This window comes from Anas acuta, chromosome 12, assembly GCF_963932015.1.
Source record: "Anas acuta chromosome 12, bAnaAcu1.1, whole genome shotgun sequence".
In the NCBI taxonomy this organism is placed as follows: Eukaryota; Metazoa; Chordata; class Aves; order Anseriformes; family Anatidae; genus Anas; species Anas acuta.
In genome coordinates, this window is record NC_088990.1 from 17,928,466 (window position 1) to 17,955,071 (window position 26,606).

Genomic DNA, 26,606 nt, shown 5'->3' on the forward strand with positions numbered 1-26,606 from the left:
TCTCCCTCTTTTTCCATTTTTTTTTTTTTTTTATTATTTTTTTTCTTTTTCTCACAAGTCATTAGCTTTGAAAAGTAACAAAAAATTGTTGGTTTTTGTTTTGTTTTTCCTTTTAAATGAAGAACAAAACAGAACAGCCTAATCAAGTCAGAAATAAATTCTGGCTTCTTCTCTGACTCTAGCCATGCAAACCCTCTGCAGGATACTGAGTTACACAATAGCCTCAACCCACAAAAAAATGACTTGCAGGCATTACATCATCCAGTCAGACCCAAAGGCAACAGCATTGTTACCCAACAACTTCAGACAGCTGATTAACCACTTTTTGTAGGGTGTCAATTACACCACACCCTGCTTGTTCATAACTGTGTTGTTGACAGCAGAACACAGCAAGAGAAAAGCATGCTACCCCCCACATACACACCACATGTATACACAGCAATGCTACTGCCAGAATGATGTGCTTAATTTGTCATGAACTCAGCTAGGAGTACTTAGAAACCTTCAATAAATAAATAAGCAAGCACAGCAACATAATGGCACATCTGGGCTTGTTGTGAGACTGTACAGCGAAATTTTAAATTTCTTCAAGTTATGTCACTTGTTTGGGGAAGCTGAGGGTTTTAGGAGGAGCAACAAAGGGAGCCATTCACCCTTGGCAATGCCACTCCGAGAGTCAAGAGAGTCAAGACTCTTACTACGGAAGAGGGCTTTTTCTGAAAAACCTTACGGGTTTTAGTCACTTTCCTTCATGTTCTTTTTGCACATCTTTACGGTATTTAAGGTACATTGTTATGTATATTACTGGTTCTGAGGAATTTAAAGTGATGTTTTCAGTTTGACACACAACTGATAAAGCATACTTTCCTTATAACCTCTCCTTCCTATGTGCCTTCTGGAAATTGTTTTTCATTGTTCATAAATCCAAGGCTTGTTTACACGGGAATACAGGAAAAGCTAAAGGAGAATGCTAGTGTGTAAGCCATAGTGGCTTTTTTTGGCTTTTGCTGTGAAGTGATAAATGATTCTTGGTCCCCCATGGGTTAGAGGGCACCAAACTTCAAATAACTACAACATCCGATAACAAAGTTTTTCTCCATCATTTGCAATCAAAACACCAAGAACACAGCCCTCTGGACCTCTCATCCTTCATGTTCAATTGTAAATCCTGATTAAATAGCTTGCAGGTGTCAGGATTAGAGTATATTCATTGGGAGCCTAAACATAGCACCAGCTGGGTTCCTCATTTGCCAGTTGTAGTTGCTTCTTTGTTTTGAAACTGTTGACAGTACAACTAAAAATATTCCTTTGGGTAGAGACAGAGTTAAATAACAAGCAGGATGAGTAAGAGAACAGCTGTAGATATTTTTCTGTGTTTAACATACCTGCCTTGTTGATTTATAGTAAGCCCTCCATATAATGTACATTCTGTGTAATCCAAAACATTTAACCTTTCGAGCCAGGGCTGTGATAAAGCTATCAAACACAGGAAAGGGTCTTGACAAGCCCTGTATTACCAGCCTTTTTCTCAAAGGAAAAGTGAAATATAGTTTCACCTCACTTTTAGTATACAACAACAAGCAATATTATGCCTTATCAGTTGCTACCAACTAAACTACATGCCAGACATCAACACAAACAGCAGCGTGGAGATGGAAAAGAAAACACATAGTTTTGGCAAGTTCTCAAAATCTTACTCTAGTGAGTGGCTGCTTGGTTCAAGCATGGCTTCCTCGTGGGGATGAGAATTTCTACTCCTCTTTTAACAACAGAACCAGAGTAAGTGCTTGAAGGACAGAGCCCATCTTCACGATTAATCCTTCACACAAAAGCAAACAGCATCTGCCAGCATGCAGGACCATCAGTCTGAATTCAAATCCCTTTTATTATGGTTTTATCAGTAAAACAGCATACTACAAGTACAAGGGTACTCCATTGCCAGTACTGTTGTCTTTAGATGTCATACCAGGGTTGCAACACATTTCTATCATTAAATCATTTCTATTGTTTTTGGTATTTTGTCCAAATCCGTGCTCTCTTTGGAATTAAGTTCTGGCTACTTAAAAATCCCTAAAGTTTTCAAATAGTTATTCATTTTGACTTCCTGTCCCAAACTCTTGACTAAAGCATTACTATGTTGTAATCCCAAAGGACACTTCATTTCTGTGGGCAGTGAACCAAGTCATACAGAATAGATGTAAGGAGAGAGACATGTACAAAAGACATTACTACTTTTTGCTATAAAAGAGTAGAGGGGGGAAATCTGAAAAATTTAATAGTCTTTTTATTACATGGCACTGAAGCAAAAAAAAGAAAAGAAAAAAAATCTGAGTGTTTCAGATAATACATCCAAGATAAGCTTAAACAAAATATTGACTACTTTACACATCTGTATTTATGAGGGGGGAGGATCGTGAGTAGACATGGGCCAAATGGTCCCAAAGCAATTTGCACAGTAGTGAGGCACTCACCTCACTCATGACTAATTGAACTCACTTTTCCCATCATCAGTTCTCAGGAGAAATTCAAAGCAGACTACAGGGTCTATCTGCAATACTGAGGTTTTAACAAGTTTTCTTGCAACGCTGCTAGAATTTTAAAGACAAGTTCTTCCCAGTAAATAATATAATGAGAAAACATCAGCACTTAAGAGGATTCCACAGGGTTAATGCCAGGTTTTAAAAGACTTCAGAATGGATTTTACCCAGTTCACATGTCAGGAGGCACAGCACGGAATCAATTTACAGCAGAAGCCAAAGATCACAAATTTTAGGGGAGCCTGGGGACTGATTCCCCCAATCGGTGCCGTGGGGTGCACAGATGAAAGAGCAAACTTGTTTTTTTTCTTTAATGGTGACAGCATATTCTGAAATTACGCACAGCAGGCAGGAGGAACCTGCATAGATTTCAAAAGATACTGCAGGTTTGTGTGCTGAAGCATACATTTAAGGTCCTAGTTAATGTGCTAGCCTTTCACCTCTGGAGGCCTGGGCTCAGATTTATCTAAGGTAAAAGTGAAGGAGAATTTGGGAGTTCTATCTTCTTAACCCTTATTGGCCATCAGTCCACATCACAGAAGCATAAACCAGTCATCAAATTACTTACTTTTACTATTCTGACGTAAACCTGAAGAAATTCATCTAAACACTGGTATAGTTCTGCGTTTGTACTTATTTAAACTGGACTTAATGAATGAAAAGCCAAATTCTACTGTTCATATCAATAGAAACCTAGACCTGTACAGTATTCAGAGGAGCCATGCAGAGAAAGTAAATATAAAATATGAGAGAAAGTCAGACAACCGCTCAGACTAGAAAACATACTTTTTTTTCAGGTCCAGAATATTTGCTTAGAGTCTGCTTGGAAGATGCAATGTTCTTTTTCCTTCTCACTCACAAATACTATGTAAGTATACCTTCTAATAATCTGCATAAATTTGGCTTTCACTAATGCTGTTCTAGATTGAGTTCAAGATATGCCAGGCAATTTCAAACACACCAAGATAATCCTTTTCAAACACACCAAGATAATCTGTAGAGCAGTACACATAACAACAACAAACCACTTTCAAAAAAATTAAGCTAAGAGTGATAGTCTACCATCCTTCCATTGAAAAGTCATTGAAACAGGAAGAGAGAGCTCAAAAGACCTATTGGATTATCCAAATCTGTCATTTTCATGGCTTCTATAGGATTGTTCCTACACAATCCCATTTCCTAGTGCTTTTCTTAATCTCATTTCAGAATTTCCAGGCAACAAAGTACTCACCACTTCTACAGCCCAGTTGCTCTCACTTTTAAGAATTTTCTTACCCACGCATTCATTTCAAATTTGCTCTTTTCTAATTTTCATTCCAAACATGTTAATCAAATGCATTATGTGAAATATTTCTAGACCTAGCAACTACAAATCCAAGATTGCACTCTGTGCATTTTTATGCTAATTTTTTTTATGGGTAAAATTTATGTTTCAAAGATTTACATTGCATAGGGTGTATCATGACGGGGTGTACTTTTATCTAATGAGCCACTCCTCTTGCAGCATGCTCTGAGGATAATGATGGTATCTCTAGCCTGCTGTGTAAATAGAAAGCTAGTATGCATTGCACAGAATTTTCTCTCTCACATCCTCTGTTTGTGCTTCCAATCTGTCAAATGAAGCAACCACACCTAGCCTTTAGTCTGCTGAATCTGCACTCTATGTAAAGGCCTAATGAATCTTTACTGCACTTGGGTACTTACTAGACAAAGGTACAGATCTGAGTTTAATTCCATGCTGATACAGGTGAGGTTGTGTACAAAACCCACTGGTCCTTAACAAAGTCATCTCATATCTTCACCATGTACTCTGGCAACAGTATGCTCATGATTTCCTGCTAGTAGAGACAGTATTGGTTTGTTGCAGGATAGCAATTTTTCTGTGAGCTTCCTAAGGACAGAAGTAATTTGTTGTAGGATATGACAAAAAATACATGACCTTTCTTTGTTTTTATAAAACAAGGTCATCTTAGGCAGAAGTTTATCCTTCCATTTACCTCATTTATTTTTATGACAAGCACAACCACCACGGTAACTCTACTTCACTGATGCATTTGTACATGAAACTGCACTTTTTTCTCCAATACATTTGGTTGTAGTTTCATTCCAAAACAAATTTAACCACCAAATTCTGTCTATTAAAAATACCTTATTACTTTACAGCTTTAAAGTATCCATTGTCTCTAGAGTGGTAGAAAGAACTATGAATTATCATTACTTGTTAAACACTCAAAGAGCTTTGCTTAAGCTGTTTTAACAGAAGAAAAAGAAAAAAAGAAAAAGTGGATTTCCTCCACATACATTACTTTTTAAGTCCCTCTGAATATTAACTTTAAACAATGAGTGCAACGTAAGCTTAAAAATGCCTCAGCAATATTCTTTCCACCGTGGTAGTATAAATATTTTGTAGGAAAGCACAATAAGCACTACTTCAATTTACTCATCAGGAATGTTCCTCTTTTCCATAATGGAGCTTTGAGTAAATTCTTTTTGCAAAGAATGTATGAAGCCCTCAGCGGGTTGAGAGAACGTCATCAGAATCACTTTTATAACCACCAACCTTGCCGTATATATTCACTAGGCTTTCCCTTCCCCCTGCTGACTCTTTCTAATTTCATTCAGTAATCATGGGTATCAAGAAGCATTGCATATACAGCTGCTTCAATATTGCTGGCCAAGAATTCTGACTTGACCATACACGTTTGAAGTTTGGCAGTTACTTATGTCGCACGTGTTGAACAATGTTTTGTCAGTACTTCAAGTGACATGCTGGTTTCAGAAACAGGTTTAACATGACAATATGAATAGTGATGAAAAGGACCACTTCTGTAAGGTAAATGTCACACTTCTCATGTTATCAGAGATCGTGAACACAATAATATGTCAAAGCAGAATAATTAGACAACAGAAAGGAATCAAAATTTCCCAATCACTTATGCTAACACAAGATGCATTAAACGATCCCATGCAAGGAAAAAAAACTGTGTAAAACATATTACAATCTGACACAGTAGACAAGTCTGGTTTGCACAGAAACACATGGAAAAAATACACTAGACTGCAGGACTGAACACAAAATGACAAGCTACACCTTTGCACTGGAAGAGGCAGTCATGAAAGATACATTTTGCTAAAAATCTTTCTTCCCTTGGCTCATTTCTTTTGTTTCAGAAAACTGTTAAGAAAGGAAAGAAAAAAATAACTCCCTTAAGATCATCATTTTTTTTTTCTAAAAAGGACAGGTGAGTGAAGCTGAAATGAGTCTGAGAGGTTATTCTGTAACCACAGCAAAATAGCCTGAAGCTTTTCTTCAACACAGTTCTATGCCTCTATATGAAGAATCATATTTCCCCAAACAGCAATGTCTTCGTTTTGTTCTAGTTCAATATTAGGATAGAAACTATATAAAAAAGAATTAGTACATTTTATTTTAATTGGTGTTTAAACTTTCTTTTCTTATTAACATTAATTAAGTGTATTACATATTCTTTCAGGGAAAGACAACCTGATGTGTTCATATTGAACTGTATACATACAGTATATGCAAGTATGTGGATAAATACAGAGAAATACAAGACTGCATAAGCAGTTTGTTAAACAAATCATTTGCTGTTTCAATGTTTAGATTTCTTCATTACAATATTGTCAATGCCATGAAAAATAATTTAATGCAACTAAATATGATAGACAGTCTTATGTCCAGAATTGTCTGGACTTTGTAAATGACTTGGAACAAATCCTGATCCATCCACAGAGGCTAGAACAATGGTGTTGCAAAACACCACAAACAACCTTCAACTCAACAAATTCTTATTTTAAAGGGGACTTGCTTAGTTTCTAACAAGCATATAGATTAGCCTATTCATGGCCACCACAAGCAAAGCATAAAGATATCAACTTTAAACACCTGAGTAGGGATTTTGAGATTGCTAAACAACCTCTTGCTCCTGTTTTATCATTCATTTAAAATATATATATATATATATATTTTTTTTTTTTTCATGGATGATACTTGACACCTCCAGCAACAGTCTTTTAGTTCTACTGCATGTGGACACTAAAGCTGCACAGACACCTAGCAATGTGTGCCCTGAATTCCATGCCTCACAACTTGCACCTCACTTTTTCATTCCCATTCTAGTATCCAAACCACAACAGAGATGTTTGTTGAAACTGAAGTATGCTGGCAGGAAACAGCACCAATCAAAGGCTACATCAAAAAAAAAAAAAAAAAAAAAAAAAAAAAAAAAAAAACATCAAAAGGTGGCCAGTACGCGATACTGGCCTGTAACGGTTACACAATCACCAATATCTTACCCCGGCTAAAGCAAGACAACTACGAATCAGTTGTTCATGGCAAATAGCACTCAAAAGAGGCCAAAACGACTGTTCAACAGGAATCTAAAAAGCCACCAGAAATGCCAATTTACACATTTTAAAAAATATTTGGCATGGAGCAAATCTATAGTTTAACACTAACAAAAATGCCACCTTAAATTAAAAAGGATGATTTTTCAGCATACAGCTTTACTGAGCACATGAATTCCACAAACTTTTATTCACCAAGTAAAGCAAATTTGAGATCAAGACATACAAACTGAAACTAATTGTTGGCATGTCAGTTTCTACAGCGTTTTACCTTAAATGGGCAAATTATTCCTAACCAGTACAGGTAATTATTCTCAGAATAATTATTTTCTGAATGAGTTGCTACCATATGTTCTACAAACTCTGATTCATTCCTCCTAAATGTTTTCTAGAACATGCTGGGACTCCTGCAAATTCTTCATAACCTTGAAAGAAAACCTCCCATACAATTTTAGATATTTAAATCAGCAAGAGCTAACTAAGAAACAATGCTTCACAGAGCTTTATGCCTGATCTACCATTAAGTATTTTCATCAAATACGATGGCTAGTTTTACCCTAAGTAATAAAAAGCACTTTCATATAGTGTAATTTAAAATGATCATATTTTTCATCAAATGTAACAACATGTTGTCAATGACATTTAAGCAACCTCATGAGTACCACAGAGGTTTAACTGAATAATGATCAGATGAAAAATTAATTGGTTAAGTCTTACCATGGATGTCCACACATTACAGTTAAGTCTGCATTGAAATGTTGCATAAAAATATACTTCTTTGGAGATTTGTTTTCTTCTTTTTTATTTTATTTTATTTTTTTTTAAGTGAATGTTTTTCATTTAGAGATTATATCACGAACAGATGTAGGATAACGTTAATAGTCCCTTCTGGAAACATTAATCACAAGGCTTTACTTATTATTTGGTGTCAGCATTTAAAAGTTAAAGCATTTCCAGAACTGTCACCATTGAAATATTCATTTAGTTTAAAGCTAAATTACAAAACAGTGTGTTATTGTTGTTGTTGTTTGTTTTTACAGTCCTAACATCTTTTTAAGGTATATGTAAGAAGGAGAATGGCAGGCAACGCACTGTTCTCATGGTGACAATGTAGACTGACCGTAGTAAGACTGTTTCTACTGTAAAAAGAGGACTGAAAACCCAACTCTACCAAGCTTTTTAAATGCTTGAGCAAATTTAGGTCTCCACAAAAGAGATTTTGGTTGCCAGCATGGTAATAACATGATGCTTTCAAAGGTGCATTCCCCGTTCCCAGCTCACTCTGCAAACATTAACCAGAACAAAAATAAGGAAAAGTTGGGGTCTTGGTACCAAAGAGACCTCAACCTGTCTTCCACATACATTCCCACATGCAGAGCATGGTGCAGGTGAAGGCAACTGTTACTACTTTGAAATTCTTGTTAACCTATGTCCAATAGCTATACTGAAAACACCTAAGAAAGTAACCAAAACAAGTCCATATACTTCTACTTGCAGGTAATAACTTTGCTGATTACTTCAATGTCCTGGAACTCTGAAACTCTATATTGTTCTTCCAGCTAAAGATTTGCTATGTATTACCCTGGACAGGTTTGACAAAAAGCTTACACACATATTTGGATCTGCATTATTAAAAAAAAAAAAAAAAAAGCCTATCCTGAAGGTGTCAATGAAACATAATCAAACATAGCAGCATAATCTCAAATCATTAACTGCTTCACATGAGACTTATTTAAGGTTTTAAAGCAGGCAGATACAAGAAAGACTATTCGCTTGTTTAAACAGTGCTATATTTGTCGGTATTTAGACACTAAGAACTTTTGCTACAACATCCTCCATCACCTCTTCCCTTTTAGAATATACAGGATGAACATCAAATAAACGCTTCCTGGAGATACCTGTCTCCCTCAATTGGCTCTATAATTGAACCTGCTTCAACTAAGCACCATGTTTTTAAAGTGCTCAAGGGATGTGAAATGAATCTTAAAGACTGTTTAGCTATTTACACATCTTTAGTTCTGAAATTCCAGCCTTAATCCTCCTTTCCCTAATTCCAGTAACTGGCCCCCATGATCCTGCTCAGCACCTTTGGAGAACAACAGCAGTATGTTAAAGATGGATGTACTTTTGTTGCTCTGTTCAGTAAAAGAGTCCACATCTTCCAGGCTGTACAGAAAAATAACTTAAGTCTGCTCCCTGGAAAACTGGTTCTTTATTTAGTTTCCACAGTGTAATTTTCAAAAATGTCCACGTGAAAATGCAAGCACGTGCACTAAGGATTATTTTGACACATGGTATCCATCATTTGGATTTACTAATTTTCCAAAATAAACTGTTTTGGCAGTTTCCCTGTGCATGTGAATTTTTGAGTAAAGGCAATGTGTAATGTTACAAGACACGTTCATGTGCTGACCTTTCACAAAACCAAAATTGTTAATAAAGCTGAGGTGGTAGGAAGTGCTCCATTTTCCTTTTGGCCACCAGACTAAAACACCCACATTAGAAGAGATACCAACCGTCATTAGCTCGTGGCCTAGATCTGCCACCTCACATGAGTGATTGGCCTGAGGACCCAGTGTTAATGAAAGTTACTTGAACAACAAAATGTTTATATAACCGGATCCTTTCAGAAAATTTATCTTCGTAAGACATGCACAAAGCAAGCCCATGCAAATAACGGTAACTAACTACAGTTTATTTCCAGATCTAATTCCAGAGGCTCTATGTTCCTTTAGTTTGGCACAGGTATTTTTACACAGCATACACCCAGCCAAGTTTCGTGTATTCCTTCCTATTCCTATAATCAGAGCTTAACCCCCTACTTCTATACAATATCCCCTGCTACTTCCCATTCACAGGATATTTATACATTTGGTTTATTGACACACTGAATTCTTCCTTACCTGATATCTTTTTGAATGCTTTTTATTTCCAGTTAAATAAAAAACACACCGGATTTGAACGTATCCAGATAACAAAACTCTAACCTTTATACATATATATATATCCGTCCAGTGACTGGTGGACTTAATGAAATTTAACCTTGGTAAAGAGACATTTGGACTGCAAATCATGTGAAGCCTCAGCATGCTCCCCCCTACCAGTCCACAGAACAAACATAACTACAATTCCCCACTGCACTTGAGTCTCCCTTCTGGAAAGGGCTCATTCCACTGCACGCTTTTTCAAGGAAATTTGCCTAAGATCAGTTGGTGTGCATTCTACTTTGACCAAGTCATGGCTCACATTTTTACACAAAAGCTTTTACAACACTTATGTATGCTGTCTCGTAAAACTGACCTCTATTTGAAAGAGAGCTCATAATAAGGTCTTTAAACAATACAATCTAACTTTTAAACACATTGAGATAAAACTAACTTTTCTTCATTTAGGCTGGTTTCCTAAGGGGGGGCAGTTTGCACAATCACATGCTCTATCCTTCTTTCTGTCATTAAATTTTGAACCCACCCACTCATTTCAACAAATGCAATGGAGACAAAACAGCTATAACACCAAGACATGCTTTGTTACCGCAAACCCTTAAGAATCTTGCCTTGTTCCTTCTTCTTCCTCCAAAGGCAGGAAGAAGCTGCAAAGAAGCAACAGCAGTTACCACCTCCAAAGCACCAGAGCACAGCAAACCTGTCTCATCAGGTCTCTGCTCCCCAGCTCAACCTTAATTTCCCATTCCCTTCTTGGATATGGCCCAAGGTCTGTCCTATACCTCGAGGTAGTGAAATCCAATTTCCACTGCTGAAAAACCTTTAACTGGTAGTGGGCAATCCTGGTACCTCTCCATGAATTACGTTAGCGAGGTAGAACTTCCTGCTTTGTGTACTTTTCATTTCCACTTTTCAACAGCACTGTTGTTCAGAACAGGCAAAACACTCAAGGGGCTGAAAACACATCTTTTTTGACCCAGTTTCTGGGCACACAGCTCTGGACAAAAAACATTGGAACTGTCAGGGATCTTCATCAATTTAAGTCGATGTTTAGAAAATACCTCTGAAAACATAAAATACTAACACTGAGCAACTTTTAACTAGGAATTGCTCCCAGAACTAACCAGAACCCTTCCACAGTACTTGCAGCATAGCCTGGATCTGCACTCCTCATCCTCTCTTATTGGCTGCTGGGGCTGCACAATGCCAACTAAAAGCACTTCTCTAAGAGGGAAAAATTAATTTATCTTATTAAAAGCATGTTTTATACAGAAATAAAGAAATACTCCTTAAACAGTATACTCAGCCTTCACAGCAGAATGAAGTTCATTCTGGAAGAACAGAGAATTTCCCACCCACACGGCCCCAGAGCATGCCTGCCAAGGACATCTGACTTTGTACCTATTGTATTACTTGACACAGTAATAGGGTTTAGTGATTTCGGTTTGCAGTTTCTGGCAGGACCCCCAAAGTAATTTTCAATTAAAAGATTAAATGCTGGTACTTGTCAAATGTGAAGACATATGATGCCGTAACAATATGAAACAGCTTCCTCACAATTAAATTAATTTCATCAGGTATTTAAGTAGGGCTTGCAAATATTATGCCTTTGGGTAACTTGACTAAATGCCTAAATGAAGTGCAATCATTTTTCTGTCATGACTGTGTCTCAAGTGGAATACAAGCTTGGCCTTCAAGTTCTTTCAACTAAATGATTCAAATACATGTAGGTTCAACAAATGTTTGAATATTTCTGTTTCCGTTAATAGCCCTTTTTTTGTTAAATTAGCAAAAAATAACATTTTTTCCCAATAAAACCATGTCCCCCTACCCCCCGAAACATGGATGTTTTTAGCTATGAATAAAAAATAGTGATGTTTTCAGATAATCACACAAAGAATCAACAGAAGCAGCAAGTTTGTTGATTTATTCAGGCAGTGCTGAATAAATTAACCTCTTCCCCCTTCCAGGTTAACTTTCTTCTTGTCAAAATGTAAGTTAGAATTATTTCTCTTTTATAGGTCCATATAAAATTCTGGGGAAATAGACCACACCTGAGGAAAACACAATAAATAATAGATAACTTCTGGGCATTTAAGGTTACACCCAGTAAACTCAAGAACAACACCTTTGTAGTCTTCAAGAAATATATGACTGGGCCTCCAATTATTATATCTAATTTGATAGAGGAGTGAGAATTATGACAATATATGAAAGCATATTTAGCAGGAATTTTGAAGCAGTCTGGGCCTGTGGCTAAGGCACTGGGCTGGATTAAGAAGATGAACTAAAAAGACATTTGTAAGTTTCACTGGATCTAACATTTTTGCAAGCAATTAACTTCTATATTTTTCAGTTTCCTCAGGCGTAAAGGGACAATAACAATGTTTACCCAAATTTGAAATGTATCTGGACATCTGTCAATAGAAGGCATTTCATTTTTAATTTAATTCATTTTCAAATCTATTAAGTTATAAATATTCTCAAGTGCAGCACGTATTGTTTTAAGAGGTCAATGCTAGCTAGGTCTACATATTGTTTTAAGAGGTCTATGCTAGGCATAGCAAAGATGCTATGCCTGGGTCATTGTTTGAATTGTTGCAGGATTAAAAAAAGCTTTGACTCAGCAAAGTCTTACAAAAGCATTCAATGTAAATGATGGGGTTATACTTGTATTTAAAATTAAGCATATATATGACTTGTGTGTTTAAATGCACAAGTTCAGCTTGGCTGCAGTAAACATACTGCACACAGAAACAAAGCAAGAGTAAATCTTTATTTTCCTGTGCAGATGTAGGTGACAGCCACCCCCCACCATAGCCCTGTAACTTGTCCTCCATTCATCAGATGGTATGTTTATTTTTGCTGTATGTGATGTGACTAGCAGAACTTAGGCAATGAAAACTTTTTAATCAAGTGAAGATCTTTTGAAGGAAAAAAAAAGAGAGGACCTGCTCCACTTTCTAGAATGCAAGGTCAAGAGTTATATACACACATTTAGAGACTAGTTTCATTTAGTTAAGTTTATAATTAAGAAGAAGAATCATTCCTTCTTACAACCTGTGAAACCCACTGCCACACAGAGTCACTGAAATAATGTTCTGGCAGTAACAGAAACAAAACCATGTAAGTATATGATCATTAATAACCTGACTTAAGCAGATTGTATCAGATCACACAGCCCACAGGAGTAAATCAGAAAGCAGCTCATTTTAACTGATGCACAGAACTAATCTTACCTCCAGATAAACCACTGCAGAATTGTATTCTTATGCACTCCCCTACCAGCAGGGTAACAAGGTTTTCAACCAGTAGATACACGAGCAGTCCTGTCTTACAGTACCTAGCAGAAAGAGAGATTCAGAAGTCAGTCTCCTGCTATTAGGAATTGTCACTCCTGCATCACATTATATGATCAGAGTGCAATAAAAACTAACAGTAAGTTGGAGCGAAACATACAGTTACTACAGAGTAAGAGAGGTGGAAAGGTAGCGGAGATTTTTGAAGGATTAACTCAGTTCACCTTAGTTTTATCAACTTCAGCGGGGGATACTATCTTATACTTACTGCAGAACAAAGACACAAGACTGGAAACAGCCCTACCTCTGCAAAACATTCCCCTAGGGACACAACCTTCTCCAAGCCCCTTAACTCCTTCTTTCACTCCTGGGAAATGCCCTGGTGAACCATGGGACATGTGATCCTGTCTTTAAAGTACTAGCAGCATTTATTAGTGGTGGAAATGAGTTATTCCTACACTCCAAGGAATAGGAAACTGGGGAGGAAAGATAAACTATATATTTGTTCCTGATTTGTTATTTATTTTCCTTGTTTTTCCTGCTTTATTTCCTTCTATTCCTTCTCCATACAAGAAGAGGCAAAATATGCTGATTTCTTTCCTGCTGTCCAGGCTCAGTTAAAGAAATGCACTAAAGTTTACAGGAGGATTAAAACCAAATATGTCATGGGAGAAGGAATGGATGAAGCACAGATTAGAAGAGAAGATGATACCTGAAATTTAAAGGAGACAGGGCAGTGAAGCTGCCCAGATGTCTTCACCAGTGCAAGGCACAGCTGTAGACCAAGCACTGAACTATTTTAAATGATGAGAAGAAATGGCAGTCAGAACTTCTGACAGTCTTTCCTATTCTGCCTCTCTTAATTCCTATGTACATGCAAAACTGCTTTTTTTGTTTGTTTGTTTGTTTTGTTTTGTTTTGTTTCCTTTCGTGTTTTTTAAGCAAAAGCAAAAAATCAGAACTAGTTTTCTTCCTCCTTCAGAGCCAACAGTAAGTTTGCTTTGTCCATGGCCCCAGCCACACTGCCACAGTAGTGTGCGATATCTTTTGGGATAGTAAATATCTTCTGGGCCTAGCAAAGTGATTTTACTCACAGAAATCCTTCAATTTTCAGGCTATTAGGAAGCACTGATTGAACAAGTAACACAAACCTGATGAAGTACTTTACACAGTGGGCAGCATGCTTCCAGACCTCACTGCTACAGGAGGTGGCAAGGAGTGTATCAACAGGCTCAGAAAGAGCTCAGGCTAGGTCATGGGCAACAGGTCCATAAATGGATATACAATGAATATTGGTGGGCTGTACACTCTAATACTCCTACTACAACTGCAGGTGCTGGGAAATCTGAGAATGGATCACCAAGTGGCTAGGCTCATAGAACTCTATCTAGAGTGTCTCTTACTGCAACTGCACAGAGTTCATCCGATTCAGTAAGACATTTTTCTTGTTATTTAGATGATCTTATGAAAACAGACACTTTTTAAACTATTCAGTAAGGAAATGTCACCTGACACATATACCAAAAGCTTCAATTCACTTGAAACAGGTCAGACTATTTGTGAATCATGCAGACGAAGTGGGATGCTAGACGAGAGGTATGTAGAAATGTCAGAATGCATTAACCTGCATTGTATATAGATAAGGAGGGCGTAAAAAAAAAAAAAAAAAAAAAAAAAAAAAAAAAAGCAATATTTCTGTGTATAATTTGGAAGATCTGATCATCTGATCTGATCAAGTAATGTGCACTGGTATAAATACAACGAGGTTTTCACAATTCAGAAGTTGTCCCAACTGCCTAAGTCGTACAAAGCAAAAGCTTCACACGCAAAACAATTACCATGTCAAACCAGCAAGCAAAGTTTGAGACTGTGGGTTCTACAAGTCTTTAGGAGACATAACATTGAGAAAAACATCACCATCCTTCCTGTGAGTAATTAGCATAGCAAGTTCCCTGAACAAAAGCCCTTCTTTCAAGAGAAGTTCTCCCCAAGCCACAAGGAGCATAGAAATATACCATCTTAAGTTTTTCAGGATATATTACAAACACAGCTGTACAAACGTTAGCATATGAAGAAAAAAGAATTTTAGCCAATTAGCACGTGAAACACCATTTAAAAGCCCCTTTGGTGTCATTTTTTGTTTCAATCAGGAAAATCTAAATTTCAATTGTAACTATTCCGAGATATTTATTTTATGGTAAGCCACTTTTCAAAAGTTTGAATCTACTTTGCTTTCATTGAACAAGATGTTTCTAAAATAAAACATCTGGCTAAAAGAAGAAGAGGAGCTTTGGCACTGCTGAGCTTTAAAAATCCTACATATAGGAAGCTATGGTAACACACACATCAAAAGGAGAAAAAGATAAGGATAAAAGCCATCATGGGCTTAATCCTGCCAGCAGGGCAATTGTTTTTCATCTGAAATATAAGTATTACAGCAGCTTTTAGAGGATTTCAAAGGTACAACTCATCTTAACCAGCAAATATAAAATGCTGATGGACATCTATATAAATTTCCACACAGCATATTTATTTTCATACCCTGCCGCATTCTATTCTTATGAACGGGCAGTATTATGAGACTCTTCTTTGAATGCTGTGTCATTCCGATTAGACCGCGAATATGTTGACAATTTCATCAACCAGATTTTGGCTGCATTTAAGTTAAGAGTCCTTTTAAAACGACAACAAGATTATTCTGATTTCAAGATGCCTTCCTTTCCTGGCTGCTCAGAGAGAGACGCATGTCAGGAAGGACTGTAGCAAAGGTATTTTTGAGAAAGTTCTAAATACAAATTAAACTGAGAACATGAAATATTTTCTTTGCTGAGAAGTATAAATGCCTGCTCCATCTAAAATGCATTAAGTGGAATAAACACATTATTTGTACTGTTAACCAGTTAAAAATGAATGTTATAAAAATAAATGGTGCCAGAGCATGTGAAAATCTGGAATAAAAGTTGACACCACTTTCTCCTCTGTACACTTCTTTTAGCTAGTCTTTCAGAGGGGTAATGATAGATGACCCTTAATGCAGCTTTAATGCCTTCACTTTCAAAACCATAAGGATTTGTTAAACTTTGTGGCCTTCTAGAAAATGTTCTTTTCCCTACAGCATCAAGAATTGATCTACTGCACTGAAAATATCTTACTGTATTACTGATTCTCAAGTTTAACCACCGAATCAAACCCAAAATCTCATGCAGTTCCTACGTGCTATTTTAAACGCTGCTACATAAATCAGAACCAAAGCAGAGTATCTTAGGATCATGCAAGAAAATATAAAGCTTCTCCATAGGACTTTACCATCAGCTTTGTCCACAGAAAAGCACACTGTACTATTCTTCTAATAAGCTGATCCAGCTCTGTGATAGAACTAGTTAGTCCTCCTTAGTCCATCCCACTATGCTTATTCCAGGACCAAGTTCTTCAGCTAGTTAGAAATCTAAACTGCAGATCAAATTTCCTCATGACCAGTCTGCACCCATTTGTTTGTGTTTAATTGCTGTCTTTTGAGCAGCACTGCTTTTCTGACGTTTTCTCCCATGGATGTATTTATAAATCACATCATCTCAAATTTCATTTTGCTAGGCTAAATAAACCATTGCTGATTTAGTTTCTTGCAGATAATCTTATCATTCCCATGATCCTGATAACTCTTCTGTGGATTTGTTGCAGCTTGAGTTCCTTTTTTTCCAACAAGGACAATTGGAGTTGAATGTGGTATTCAGATACAGCTTTATTGTGCCTTATCAGGCACAAGTGTGTCTTTGACCAAGTATTTCCAGTTGAAATAATTTCAAATCCTTACTTCCCTTTTGTTCCTGGATCATATTGCTGGCTACCAGTTGTGCTGTGATCACCCAGTATACTCAGGTTTGTCCCTTTCTCTGTTGTTTTCAAACAACAAGCTCCCAGTTTAAATGAGAAATTGTCAGTGATCACAAAGTGCCTGACCCTGCACTTCATTCCATTAACTTTCAGCCTGTTCCTATTACTCCCATCCTAGAGGTCATTTATCTCTTATGTAAGATATTCTTGCCCTTTCTGCATCAGCAATGGGTCCCAACTGTATATCCTCATCAAATTTCCTCAACATTCACTGGCTTTTTATGCCAAAGTCATTAATAACAGCATAAAACACCTCCAGTCCCCAGACTGATCATCAAGGAGCTTCATTTGTAACCCTCCTTCCTGCCCAACTTCCCTCAGCAGAACCCACTCCCACCTCTCCGTCAGAGCCCCACGTTACTCACAGTGCCTGTACAAATCCCCTCCTCCTCCAGCCCAACTAGGAACCGCTGCTGCTCTCTAGCAAATGCTTTGCTGCAGAACATCTACAATTAATTTACCTTTTCTAGATGAGCTGTTATTATAACAAAAAATACCTGCTTAATAGGCTACAATCTAACTTTGGCAAACCCATCTCACGTGGTGTCACCTTTTTTCCCTCCATCTTTAATTATATGTTGTCTTTAACATTTGTTCTCAAGTCTTGTGAGCACATTGTATCCCCTACAGAGGAAGTACAGAGTGGCACATAGATTCAGACACTTTCTGTGAGCCTATTTCTTTTTTTCCCCTCAAGAAGCTCAGTAAATATTGGGAGAGCACAGAACAGTTTCTAATCTATCTAATCTCAGCTTTTCTGCCACTGGATTGGAGGACTGAGTTTATGCCACAGAGATTCCTCCGCACTTGCTAATTCTAGAGCATTTAGTTGTGATCTTTACTAGAAAGAGCTGACAGAGATATGAGAAAGCTTCTACATAATGTGAAATTAAATGATATTTTAATTTGGAAATATGGCTGAACAGGGCATGACTAGTCATTATTTTTTCACAATAAAAGAATAAAGTATGAATAGCAGGTAAAATCATGTAAAAAAAATGTTGCTACAGGATATGAGGAAGTCAAAAGTAAAAATGTCTAATGAAAGGGATTTGATCAGTTCATGAAAGATAAAATGCCTATCTCTTAAACACAGTAATTCAGCACAAGATAGTCTTGAATTGCCAGCTTCCAAAATTTGAGGCCTTGCAAGAAAAAGCCTCTGCTGCATTAAATGGATATTTGCTCTGACATTGTGGTTCTTTCTGTACAAAATATTTGAGTGGAACACCAAATACAATTAATTCACTTCATGATCTCCAATTGTATCATTCATGTTGCTGAAGAGAACCCAGGCTCTTTCATCAATTCATAGGAAATATCCCTTAGAAATTAGTGGAACGCATTTCCTTACTCTAACCATCCACCCACACAAAATTCCAGCAGACTGTACAATCCCGTCCCATTCTGCTTCCCAGTACTTCACTCAGCTCTCTACCGAAGTGAGCTTGGTCCCTCACCCCTCTCACACAGCACAGAAAGCATTTCATCCCCTAAACTGTAACATTAATTGTGTGATAACAAAACGTGAATAACTAGGCATATATTGAGAAAGAAGTTGATCAGTTTTACAGGACACCTTAGCACTTAGACATACGCAAGTGAAGCGTCTTGTGTCCAACACAAACTTTATTTTGACAGTATACCTGTAAGAACTCTCCAGGGTGTGTTGGATCTAACTCAGCCAAAAATATGTTTCCTGCTGAAGCATAAGACAAAGTCACAGCCCCCAGAAGGAGCTTGTGGGTGGAAGAGAGATGGGGGCTGTATCATTTTTCTCCCAAAATCAAGGAACTGTTTTGGCTTCTCCTTTGCTGAGGTCATTTTGTGTCTGCGTAGATAATAATAAATAAATACACTGTAATCATTGTGGATTTATGAGGCAACTGAAGCTATTTGGGCTCTTGCAGAAAGCACGGCTGGGAAAATAAGCTGGCAATTTTGTGTGAGTATCACATGCCCAACTAAAACAAGCTTAAATATGATTTCCCTTATTTATCTATACTTTCCAGTTATAAAAGAAAAAAAGAAAAAGAAAAGAAAGAAAGAAGACCACAACCACAGCTGGCATTAAACCCTTACTGTGTGGGCAGCTGTATGTGCCCACTTTGCAGACTCCAGAAGGAGCACTCACAGGCTGGTTACAACACTGACAAAGCAAATCCTACTGATTCTCATACACCCTTGGCAAGCAGTTCTCCTCCTGCTTATTTTTCTGTCATAAATTAATGTTCTAAATCTACACCACAAGCTACACCCTGCTGATTTTGTGTTGTGCTTATGAACACAATACAATAATTAGAGGGCTTCTCCAGACGAACCACCACAGAAATAAACCTCACATTTTGTTTTATTTTGTTTTTCCTGAAAGGAAAAGTTCTTAATGTGGCATCTTAATTTGGAGATCTATTAACTGGTGTAGCAATCTGTCTCTACCTCTAAGATCCTAGCTATTTCCTCTAAAGAAGTTAAACTTCCTGGAGCTTTGAAGATCTTCAATAGAGAAAGGCCAAGGTTCAAAATATTAGAAATAACACCAGGATATTTCCTGAACTGCGCCTTAAAGGTCAATTCACCCAGGCACATCACCTTGTGCGTACCATGATCTGCTGAAGGGATTTTCAAACTCTTATTAAAATAATTGTTATTTTATCTTTGGTAATGCCCTTCCTGCCATAACAACAGATTACTGGAAGCTACTAATGGTGCTGTTTCAGTATTAACCTCCCACTTGGAGCTTTGGCATTTAGAAGGACATAAGGACCTGCTTTGGGATGACTATCAATGTGCTATACAAGAAATACGTACCTCAGACCTTCTCACACCATTTTATAGCCAGTGTCTTACCAATTGGACTGCACATTCATGTCAACTGACTTGCTTATATGAAAACGATATAGTATGTTGCTTTTTCATTTAGAAGTTCTCCAGAAGACTCCAGATATTGTCCCGGCACCTAAGCCTGGCAGAGCCAAGAGCCAAGGGAACAGCAGCCATTTCAATTGTGCACGCACAGCTTCTAAGTCGTCAGTGAATTCAATTTGCCCTGCTCTCAAACATACACCAGTGAAAACTTCTAGATCTTTCACATACAGTGAAAATAAAGTTTTGACTGGCTTAGCAGAAAGAACTTAACAGATGGAATGAAAAGGATAAAAACTTTTGTAATGGTATTGGCAGCCTTATAGGACTGCATATTCAAAACTGACAAAAAGATATTCTCAAGAAAATACCATTCTTGTAGCTTCCTCAGGGAGGGTGACATGTCTCTAAGGGTATGCATAAACAAGGCCCAGAAATTCGCTTGCTTAACATGGCATTTCTCTGTCGCTAATGTTACAATCTGAGGTGTCAGTTCAGTTAGCTAGAAAGCACTTAAAATTGTCTTAGTAACAGTACTGAATATTAACCATCACAACTACCACTTTAGGCCCCCCTGCTGAACGTGAGTGAGGATGTGGGCCGTAGCGCCTGCAGGCCAAACAAGACCAGGACCCCTTCCTCTAAGGACTGCCAAAGCCTGAGTGCACTGAAGCAGTTTAAGACAGCAGCACATGCAAAGGGAGGGAACAGCATATACAAACAAGCAGAACGAGCAACGTGAGACCACTTAAAGTCATGTTAGTTCTCCATGTACGCATTTCATTTTCATGGGTGAGATAGGATGTCATTACCAGGAGCCTAGCTAGCTGTAGGGCTAGCCTTGAATTCCCCATTCTTGCTGAAGAGAAGACCCACAGCACTACAGATGCATATATGCCCACCTATGAGACGTTGCAAGGTTTCATACTCAGGACAGTACATTGCATGTGGGTTATGCTGTGAAGTTCCAGCTTCCCTGAAGTCCACAGCAAAATTCCCATTGACTCAAACAGAGCCAGGACTTCCTATCGGTTCCCAAGAGGGCAGCTGTGCTGAGAACTGCGAGCTGTATGCATTGCAAAGAGCGAGTATCACCAACCCTTCAGCTTGCACTCACACTTCTTGTGATCGTTTTTACATGTGGTAGTTTTAGCTTTGCATGCTATACAGATCAAGAAGCCACCACAGCACTCTGGTTTTGTTTTATTTATTTCATGCAATAACAAGGCACACTTAGTTTCTGTTTTCCAACCAAAAGTACTGCAGGGATGGAAATTAGATAAAACCTCATAATTCATCTAGTTTCCCACCACACCACCTAGCTGTCTTTGCAATTACCCATTTGTTGCAGCTCCAATACCAAAACTTCTCCCTTCTCCAAATAAGCTTCAAACCTTATTTCTTCAGCTCCAGTTACACTTTATCAACAGAGATTAAATTGCTCTTGCCTTACTGATGGATGTATAGAATCTGAAAACAAATTTAAATTTGGACAAATTGCTGTCCCCATAAGGACAATAGTTGACCATGAAAAGACATCACAGCTATTTTGCAGTAGTGTTTCTGACAGCTACCACCATCAGACCCCTCTCTAGGTTCCCCAGTCACATAGCAAGAAGGAGGAGACAAAGATGATCTCTATAAATGCACAGAGCGTGAGCTGTAGGAGATTTAGCACGTTTGGTTTGCACAGGTTCTCGTTACTCTTTCCTTTGATTTTTCCACATACGTGTTTTTGCACCCCTTGAATTTAACTTTGAGTTTCAGGTTTGAACAACAATATTAAAAGCTCCAATTGAAACTCACTTGAAACCCTCAGGTTTCGTTTGCAAAGCCATAAGTGCTTCAAGTCGCTTCAAAGGTGCAAATTAAGGAATTTCAGTGAACCTTACAACAGTTTTACAACTAAATTTAGAGCAAAATCTGAAACCAGGAATGTTTTGTGTGGTTCTATAAGAAACATTTTATTCAGCAGTTCTCCTGGGCTTACTCTTGGTGTATGTAGATAAATGTGCTCTTTGCAATTGTGTAAGATGTTGCAATACTCTAATATGCCGGATTGTTTTTTTTCTTTAAACCTCTGTTTAATATCTCTCCTCCTTACTGGAGCAGAACCAGCACCAAGACCTTTGGGCAATCAATTTTTATAATAACTCCCCAGAAATCTCCCCTCCTATTTTAGGAGATAAGCTGTCCCTTGCTCATGGTTATGCACCATCTGTCATTATCTACAAAGACTAAAATGCCAAGGGTGACCTTCAGTTGTCAGTTCTACCCCTCTGCACAGGGTGTTACAGGATGTCTCATTCAGCATTTGCAGTCACAGGAGAGGGAAGATTCTTTCGTTCAGAGCAGGGAATAGCCTCCGCAGCTGCAGAACACAGGAGGCCCAGGGAACTTCCTAAGGCCAGCAGCTGTGGAAGCAAATTTTGGCTAGATTGGTCCATTATTGTTGATGTACATAAGGCCTGAAAATCTGATTCAGGAAATACTGCACATGCAGAAAGACTCATGGTCTTAATTTTCATATTTAGTTATGCAACTTTGTAATAGCTAAACCTTGCTTTGAAGTTATTCTCAGTTGTTAGTATTAATAAATTGTTAGTACTAATAAAACCTTATGCCAGCCCTTCCAGTGAAATCACATTTAAAGGAAAACTCAGACCTGCCACCACCTCTCTTTCCAACTAAACCAATCTATGAGCACAGTAATCATAACTTGAAAAGGTTGCCACAAGCACAATGCTAAACTAAGTTAAACATCTCCTCTTTCGTGCTGTGTTATGCATGAACTTGGAAACACTCAGCTTTTACATTGAAGACAACAAAAACTAATGTTGTGTGTTCAGCACCACACTGTTCCAGTACTTCTGGTTCTGTCACGATGCACAGCCCTGAGGACAGAATATTTCTTGTCACTCTGATGCTGAATTGCTTGAGTCTTCTTTTAAACTCTGAGCTAACTCATATTACTGGTTTGCACATTTATTTCAACGCCTGTTACATACAGGCTACTCTAATTTTCATGCACAAGTATGTTTAGCTGTGACCCTCTGATATCTCAGATATAATTTCAGAATTTTAGTAGCAATGCATGTAGCCCCAGAGAGAGCTTGGATGACATTTTCCCCAACACTTTCACGCAGACAGGAGATAATGATCTTTCCATTTCCTTTCAGCTTCAGTCTGAGGTGAAGTGGCAAAGACTACACCTCCAAATCTAAAATTCTGCAAAGCACAGCAGATTCAGCATTCCCTATTCCGTACCCTGCAGAGCAAGTCAACAACTAACAAACAGACTTGCTCGACTGCTGAAAAACTGTGGCAGAAACAGATCTATTCAGCAAGAGCCAAAGGAGGAATCAGAGAGAGCGCCAAAGCCACCAGCTTTCTCCTGCTGGCTATGCAAGTAAGAAAAGAGCACAGAACAATGGAGGAGGCAGCACAACAGGATTACACTGGGGCCATTTAGTTTAGTTCCCAAATGGATGCTAACAGACGCCTCTAAGCAAAATTCGCTCCATGCTGCTGCTGCCTCATCACCCTGGAGCCACACACCCCACGCTCAGTTTGGCAAACTGCTACGCCTTGTCTTCTTCACCTACCCCGGCTGAGACCCAGACATCGATGGGGCCATGTTGGGGAGCTAAGCTCCACTGGCTCCCCTAGATTTTGGGCCAATCCCTAAAATTGGTAATTATTCCTTTGGCAGCACATGCTTGTCAGAGAGCATCTCTGGACCCACTCCTGTAGGGTTATGAGGAAACTGCAGCTGAGAAAAGGATTGATATTGATTGGGTGAATCAGCAAGCAGGAAAGGATCAAAAACCATTTGATAAGCATAGGAACAAAGGACAGAAAGACAGGAGAAGACACTGTGAAGGAGAGGACACCAAAAGGGACAGATAATGGGAAAAGACAGAGAATTTTGGGGGAAAAAACACGCAAAGGGAATACTATGACACGGTGGCTCCCAACCTATGGCTTGAAGGTAACACAATGCAATGTTGCTTGTGACACAGGAAAGGGAAGTGTTCTGAGAAAGACACGGAAAGTCAAATGCGATGTTGCCAGGAGCATGATACTTGCTAAGCGCTGCTGTCCACAGGCCAGCACAGGCTGGGGAGCACAGCTCTTTGTCTCTCCTAGCTAGAAGTTATAATTACTCCACTTGATTATGCTCCAAAATTTTTGTTGTGGCTATATCTCAGATTAGAGAATTTGGCTCTGGAGTTGCCCAGCTCTTGCTCGTTACTGGATGTAGGCACACTGCAACTGAGACAGAACAGTCACAACCCATTTACCTACAGACGAGTGAATACAACACAAAATCTCTCCGGTGCTGCCTGTGGCTGACCAGGCCTCTGATCCTTAGTGCTGCTCGTTCTGGTGCTCTCACCAACGAGATGGTGAAAAGTGAAGAGGTGCTCACTGCTGCTTTCTGTTTCTGAGTGTATGATCTTAACTTCCACAAGTGAAAATCTGCTACATTTCACAAGTACCTAATCTACCACAAAAAAAAATTGAAGATTCCTGCTGGAGATCAGATGAAGGAAAAGACCCTTCTGTGAGAATCAGAAGATAATGAAATTTCTTCATGTTTAACCAAATAAACACTGGAATGTTTACTCTCTGGTCCTCATTTCATGCACATGATGATTTTGAAATATTTATGCTTATATTATAATGCGAAGCAAAATGATTACTCCTTACACACAGAAATAAACAACCATTTTTCTCCCTGACACACACACACACACACAATTCTGTTAAGAAACTTCCTTCCACATCCTTCCTTTGTGGTTGGGAACTCCTCTGGGACTGACACAATTCCCAGTAGAGCCAACAGAACACTTGTCATTGCAGTCACAATATGATTGTGCTCCTTTCTTGTAGCAGGCAGAGAGTTAGTTAACTGAACAGAGTTGAAGATGTATTGTAGGAGACAGGAGTAAATCAAATTATATGAAAACATTCCCACGGTTTTGATTTACTTCACAGAAAGAAGCAAAATATTAGACATCTTATATTACTTTACATTCACCTGCAGGGCAAATGTGAGGTAAATGTTCAGAAAATTCTAAAAATGTAGCAATAAGCCCTTTCTACTAAGTTCTGTATGAGTTCTGCATCATTGAAATATAATATTATTCTAAGATGCTGAATAGCAGTCTCTAATCCAGTTTCAGAGGCCAATAGATTCCACCAGCTTGGATAAGCTATTCCTTTGTAAAACTGAAATAGGAAAACTAATTAAAATTGTAAACAGAAAGACTCTTAAACTGGGCAAGTTTGTAATGTTGCTGACATCTACTGAGAGAAAGCAAAACTGCACACTTGAGCAAAGGGCTGAAGGGAGATTTGGCCCTTATTTTTTGTTTGCCATTCTGTTTTTCAGCTGTTTTTTATGCATGCTTGCAAATTTACTTCTAATCTTGTATCAATATTTAGTTGCTTCATTTAAAGTGAGTCAACTGAGATGCTATACGTAATGTTTAAGAGGATATATCAGGGATATTCAGGAAATAGATGTATCCCTTACATAAATGCTGCAGACTTGTTCCAAAAGTCAGAATGTCTAGACTGATATCAGGTTCATCAGGACACATCTAGTTCATTCTCACTGCACATAAAGCCCTCAAACTGTGGCAGCTGAAGACAAAAATCTACTCAGGGCAAAATACTGGACTGGGGAAACCATACTGCACAAGTGATATCGAACATTTACATATCATTTGTTTCCTATAGGAAACTGGTAATTTAGCTAGGCTATGGCAGGAATAAAAATAGCACCACTAAGAGAATGATAATCAAAATATTGAAATAATCAAAATTCTGAGATGCATTCCAATCTGTGTATCTGGTATCATGACATCATAAAGCAGTCACATTTTTCAGGCAGTTCAGGAAAACATTTTGCAGGTATTTCATGCATTATAAAGCATATTCTTTCACCATGCTGAACAAAGAAGAATCCATAGCCATCCTTATAACCACAGAACAATAACCATTACTACAGATCTCATGTAGAGATTTCATTCTAACAAAGTTAACAGGATAGGTCTGTGTATCTCAGTTTTGGTTATAGAAAAAATGAATTATGAAAGTGAAATTAAAAAAAAAAAGTAATGAAATTTAAAATTCTAATAGAGTGGGAATGAGTCAGGGTGATAATGATTATGAGTGGATTTGTGTTTTTCCACTTCTGGGCAAATTCCTCACCACTGAAGTTACACTGAATATGGAAAATTATAAATAAAAACTAGTTTGGCCAATAAATATTTGTAACATAGGGCAACATTATCAATAAACGAGCTGAATTAATTTGCTTTTTGCAATAATACAAATATTCACAGTCAAAATTAAATACCATATTACAAGTTTTGGTTTATGATGAAGTCTTTATGAAATTTCCCTCTTACCTTGACAAGGATGGGATTTAAGTGTCTGCATGGGTTTTTCACATTTGTTTCTGCAGTTTCTGAAATGGATATAACCGTAAAGTAAGATTTATGATTTTAGAGACGAGTCACCTAAATTCTGACAACATAACCTATGAACCTTTTCTCCTGTCAGAAACCAGACTTAAAATCCATAGTACTTGGATGTGCTTCCATACTGACTCCCTTTGTGTTTTCTAGTGAAATCTGGACTTTGCATGCTCTTTCAGATGGGACTTCTCACACATTATATGAGAAGCCCTGGTG

At 38.0% G+C, this 26,606-nt stretch overlaps 1 long non-coding RNA gene across 2 annotated transcripts in view; it reads right to left on the reverse strand.

The window, feature by feature from the left end:
• Nucleotides 1-26,382, reverse strand: part of LOC137862808 (uncharacterized) — a 122,040-nt gene extending 95,658 nt beyond the window's left edge. Inside the window, exons 1-2 of one of the 2 annotated variants that reach the window (XR_011100537.1) lie at nt 26,322-26,382; nt 13,087-13,190 (exon numbers count right to left, since the gene is read on the reverse strand). This is a non-coding gene — a long non-coding RNA (uncharacterized lncRNA). Of the gene's footprint in view, nt 1-13,086; nt 13,191-13,450; nt 13,546-26,321 lie in introns of those variants that run through there. The other variant, XR_011100536.1, reaches the window with a different exon arrangement.
• Nucleotides 26,383-26,606: the final 224 nt, after the last annotated feature.